The 6,162-nt window shown below is 39.7% G+C and overlaps 1 pseudogene; it reads right to left on the minus strand.

The window, feature by feature from the left end:
- Nucleotides 1-4,213: 4,213 nt before the first annotated feature.
- LOC147419259 (uncharacterized) lies at nt 4,214-5,517 on the minus strand (annotated as a pseudogene).
- Nucleotides 5,518-6,162: the final 645 nt, after the last annotated feature.

The raw sequence follows: 6,162 nt of genomic DNA on the forward strand, positions 1-6,162 counted from the left end.
AGAGGTTTGAAACCTCCCTTCTCCATTGATCACTCAGCCTTACCTTCACACCTCTGTAGAAAGCTTTAGATCTACAACATTGGATACTTCTAAGGCATCTTTATCAACACCTCCGTTCTCCATTGATCACTCAGTCTCACCTTCACACCTCTATGGAAAGCTACAGATCTGCAACATGACTGCTTCTGGAGTATCTTCATCAACACCTTCTTTGGTCCTTCTTCCTCATCTAGATGTGAAGGTGAGGTTAATCACTCAACCTCACCTTCAAACCTCTAGATGAAGGTATAGATCTGGGGTAGTAGCTTCTTCTTGAGTATCTTCATCAACACCTTCCTTGATCCTTGTTCCTAATCTAGATCTGAAATGATGGCTCCTCACTTATCCACATCAATTTGGAGGTTTGGCATAGGGGCATTGTTGGGTAAGATTATTAGGCTTCTTCAGCATATGCATTGGTAATAACAGTGATCTTCATTCCTACTTCCAATGTTCTCGTATCTTTGCTCACTCACCATGCTGGTTTTTGTTTCCATCTTGCATGTAAAGATTTGCAGCAGTGCCATTGTCTGTCTTTGTATACATCTTATCATTTCTCGTTATGCCACACTAATAAAAATTGTGTATATGAACTAATCTTCATTTTTGTCAAAGCATGTGTTGCATTGCTTTCATGGCTTCTTTAGGTGCTCAACAACGTGGGAGTTTTATTGACTCAATAAGTTGCACCAATGTGCAAGATGATAGCAGTTCTTCACTTGCTATCATGACTACAACTTATTTATGTGGGTAAAAATGCAGCTAAGTTCATGCAGTTTACACAAGGTATCAAGCAAACATATGGCTTCTCAGACACATCATTGGAATGGGAAGATCACGGGTTTCAAGAAAACTCAAGATGGAAAGCGTCTACAACATGTGTATATAGATTCTCTATTGGTGCTTGATATGTCTTTGCCTCAACCTGGTTTCTTGTAAACTGTACATGTTCTGCTTCTATTTAAATGTTTTGAATTGTACTATTCATGCTTTTAGCTCTTAGGTTGCTTCAATATATGCATAATTTGGCATGTTTTCCTTTCATATAACTTTGCAGAGTGGGAGTCAATGAAATCTTTTACAGGCGGCTTTGAATCTATTTATGTGGATCTTGGAAGTTTTTATATGTAGAATATTTATCTTGAGAGCTTCCCTCACAAGAGATATTCCTCTATGGCCACGCTTATGCCACATCAAATGCTCTATTATTGGTGAAAATTGGTATGCAGATACATATTGCAAAGCAAGGCTTGTCAATGAAATTTCCATATAGAAGATGGAAGCAAACAATGAGAGTATGGGGGGCTCTCGACTCCAATATTGTTTTTCAAAGGATTGTGGACCTTCAAATATTCCCCCACACTAATATTGTTCCCAATAGTTGTGTCAATGAATAGTATTCTTTTTGTGTGGATAGCAAAATTGTAAGATCTAGAAAAGAGAAGGGTTTTACTTGTAGGGACATCTCATTCATGTGATGTATCATTGTACGAGCTCAACACAGAGCTTTATCTTAATGAAAATTTTATTTTACATCCCAACTCTATGCATAACTATTGATTGTAAACTTTAATTTAAGTTCTTTTAACACTAGAATGGTAACCTAACAGGACATAAAAGTGTTCTTTTAGGGTTTTGGGAAAAAAATCCAAAACCATAGTAGATCCACTCATTTTGAAAAATCCTTTCATGAGCTTATAGTTCAATAACTACTACATATGAAAAAAATGAGAAACTTGTAATTTTTCTCATCCCTTGGTCACTACAAGCCTCCAAAGTTGATGGACCAATGCATTTTGCCCAAAACAACAATTTCTTACGGTTGATTGCATATAAAAAGAGTGGAGATTTTTGTAGGACATGAGATAAATTGCCCCGTTAACTTCAATGGGTTGGTGACCAAAACATATGGTTGCTTTTACCTCCTAATTTGGGCAAAAAAAATAGGTACAAAAAAGTTTCATTTTTGCCATTCTGCGGACCTATCACCAAAGTTTCTATAGTCACGCTCAATACAGATACTATATACATGTTTTCTTAGTTACCTTTGGGCCTCTGGATTCAAAAGGAGCCATGGATCATGTCAAAAGGATAATGGATCTCTTAAAATTGGAACCTTGGGGGCAATGATAAAGTGCTAAATACAGCAAACATGAAAAAATTGGGTTTAGCATTATGACCTCTAGAAAACCATAGAAACTACTCAATATCTAGCCAAGTTTGTAGTCTATGATTAGATATGGTCACTACCTACAAAATACACACAATTGGCCTAAGAAACTAGCAATATTTAGAAAGTTATACTTGCTACTCTAAAATGTATCGTATTCTTCAGCAATCAAAAAACTCAACCATCATCATATACTATGCTATATAGCATATTAGGTCCCCCAAAACTCAAGGAAAATTAGCTTTATGTTATACATTACACTTACACAATCAAAATTGAATTTGGATATCAAGAAAGCCACCAACAAAATCATAAAAGTGCTAATTTTGGCCAAAAAACAGGATTATGCAATTCTTGTAAATTGGTCATAACTTTCAATTTTAACACTTAGCTCTCCCTACAAGCATCAAAACATGTTGAGAACTATGAAGGCCTAACCTCTAGCCATCTAAACCTCAGAAACATGAAGTTTAGAGTGGTATAGTTGCCAAGAATTGAAAAAAAGCCAAAACCAGGACCCGTTTTTTCACACAGTTTAGGTTCAAAAATGTTGTGCAAGAGTAAGGTTAATGATGAGATTGATACAAAAAGAAAAATGCTAAGTTTTTTTCAGCTCATAAGGCAACTTCGTGGATATATAGCACCTAGAAATTCATTTTCATACTCTTCAAATAATTCAAGCAAAATGGTCACTTAATAGGACACAAAAGTGTCCAAGGACATAAAAGTGTCCCGTTACCATTCTAGTGTTAATCTTTCATTCAATTTTATAGGTGTGATTATTTTGGTATTGCATGAATTTTTTGAGTTTTAAGCATTTCAACGTTAAAACTAATCAAGTCTTAGCAAATGGAGTCCAAGAGTTGTAATATTATGCAAGTGCATGTTTAGTTCTCTATTTGTCTTCTCCACACAAAAAAATAATTTAAAACTCAGTTTTTAGTAATTAAGTGAATTCTAAGTAGTAGTGCCTAGAGGCATACATGTGTGAATATGAACCCGTTTTAAACGACTTACACCATATGATTGGTGATTGATTTTCTAAAGCATGTGTACAAATATGACAAGAATTTTTTATATTTCCTATTGAAATTTGTCAAAGGGCTTGCTAAGAGGTATTACAAGGTAGATTATCACAATGGACTCATTGACTTGGTCATGGGGTGTATAGGTATCAAATTTCTTAATTGGGACATGGGCCTAGCTTTGCTAGTGCTTAAGAAAACGGAGAGGGATAAGAACAAAGGAAAAAGCACGAGGAGAGATAGGGAGGTTAAAGAATACAGGTGAGCATGAAGAGACCTCAATGAAGCTTGTGCTCCTACATGACTCTAATATGATGGAAAACATAAAGTAACTAGAGTGCTTCGTTAGCTAAAAATATTGGAACAAAATATTGGAAACTGAGAGAGAGAGAGAGAGAGAGAGAGAGAGAGAGAGAGAGAGAGAGAGAAGAGAGAGACATTTCATGGAAGAGTGTTAGATTTTTTTACCTGAGAGTGTTTGGGATACCGTTCGTCGTGGTTTAGTGGTGTACCTCCGCATAAATTGGTTACCGATCGTAGTGCTTCACAGTGGTACCTTGCCAAAAACCACAAGGAGTGTTAAGAGTTTTGTCAAGCTCAATGTTCATGATCATACAAGATGTCAATGTTATTAATTCTACGTTGTTTCATTTTTATGTTTTAAAACAAAGAAAACATGCAAGTCTCCTTGCATGGGGGAGTTTGCACAGCCCTCCCCAATTTTTATAATACGAGGGAACGTGCCATTCCCACGGCAGCGTGCAATTTTCAGTGTGTTGATTAACTGCATTCTCAGTGTCAAAAATTAGAAAATGATAATGTTTACTCACCGCACGATTGAATGTCTATCGCCATATCAGCTTCTTGTGTAGAGCTACATGCCTTCATACATGCATACGTGATTGCATCCGGAGAGAGGCCCTCGCTTCGCATTTGTTGAAAAAAAAAAAGAGCTTGTTGGCCCTGCCCTTGGAGCAAATCATGCGATCAGCGCATTCCAAGAGTCCATACTCAGGACACGAAGCTCCTCAAGAGCTGAAAGATTCCACATGAGACTGTCCATAGCCACCTCGTCACCGTTTAATAACATAGTATTTTGCGAACACGCATCGGTGACCTTAGCAATAGATTGTTCGCCATCAGTGGGCAGGTTTTCCTTTGACTTGTATATCATGGGTGACGGTTCTCTTGTGAAGTTTTACGAGAGCGTAACCTTTGACACTGTCTACGGTGCATTCTTCCATAAAATATGTGCACCCATCATGATGCTTAGCTTTGTATGTGAAATAGTTTAAGGTATGGTCACTGTCCTTTTTCACCACCTCTGGCCCTTGTTGTTTCCAATGATAGTCATCCTTGGTAAGCATCACTCTTTTCCCTTTACTTGTGTACTTGCAACATACTACCAACAAGTATGTGTGATCATTTGCTACATCATATGATGAGAGAAAGACGAACCCACATTTACTGAAGCTAGAAAACTTCCAAGTCCACTTAAAAAATAAGAAACTGTGCTTTTCTCTACCTGTACATACATCCCATGGATGCTTGAGAAAGAAGTCCTCATCCACTTAAATGTTTCTCAGTGACATTGTTTTGAATGCATAATCCCATAGAGTAGGCACAAGTGATTCCAAGGAGGGCACATGACCACATTTTCTTTGCATTGTCGTACCTTGAAACATTAGAGAACTACATGATAATACTAGAGTGATCTTCATGTGTCGACGGACTACGGTTTTGGACCGCGCATCCATATGATTCGTACTTGGTGATGACCTATACATCTAGATTGTAATGCTTCACTAGAATATACCTCAGTAGAAGACGGCGGGGATGGCGGACTGTCCTGCTGAGATGGTTGCCGGCATTGGCGTTCCAGAGCAACAAGCATGACATGCTCCTGGCAGTGGCGCCATCCACAGTATTGCGAAGGCCTGGAGTTATCAACAACAAAGACATGGTGGGTGCAACCAGGCAGCTTGCAGATTTGATCTGGATGGAGGTGCGAGGTAAAGTCGGAGAGCCACACAAGGTAGTGAGACCGGGAGCACCATGAATGGCCAGGGTGGGGGGATTGCAGAAAGAAGGTAGGGCGTAAAGCCCAGCTGCATTGTGATCGAGTATTTTCTGATGAGGGTGAGGCAGAGACGGACGGAAGCGTCCGTCCATAAGAAGCTGATGATGCAGATTGCCGCAGGTCAAGTGAGATTTGGCACATTTGGGAGAGGACAAAGGGGGATGGCTGCATCCTGGGAGAGCGCAGGTCTCTCGTCCTGTCATATTCTTAAAATAGTGATGGAGAAGATGAAGGTCGCAAAAGGTCCAGCATTCTACTGCTTGCTGGTGGGTGCAACCAGGCAGCTTGCAGATTTGATCTGGATGGAGTCGAAGAGCCACACAAGGTAGTGAGACCGGGAGCACCATGAATGGCTAGGGTGGGGGGGATTGCAGCAGGAAGGTAGGGCGCAAAGCCCAGCTGCGTTGTGATCGAGTATTTAGTGAGTATTTTTAGATTGTCGAAGGTCAAGTGAGATTTGGCATATCTGGGAGAGGAGAAAGGGGGATGGTTGCATCCTGGGAGAGCGCAGGTCTCTCGTCCTGTCATATTTGTTGGAATTAGAGTTGCAGAGAAACACACACAGCTTGGAGAAGACGAAGGAAGCTCAAGGAACACAATAGAGAGTGTGTTACTTAGTGTGCAATGAAAAGATAGATAGCCCTAGAGTGATGGGCGTATATACAATGCACGGGGGAAAAAACCTCCTAAAGAGGGAAAAAATGCCCCGGTGGTCCTAGTGTGTTCACACACATCACTACCACATGTATATGGTAACAAATCCCCCCTTGAGTGATGTGGTGAATGAGAGCTGGCACATGAGTAAAGGATCAGTCCACAAAGGGGAGTAAGCCCAAAGCTTTGCGGAA

Source organism: Adiantum capillus-veneris, chromosome 29 (genome assembly GCF_014529385.1).
Source record: "Adiantum capillus-veneris isolate H3 chromosome 29, ASM1452938v2, whole genome shotgun sequence".
In the NCBI taxonomy this organism is placed as follows: domain Eukaryota; kingdom Viridiplantae; phylum Streptophyta; class Polypodiopsida; order Polypodiales; family Pteridaceae; genus Adiantum; species Adiantum capillus-veneris.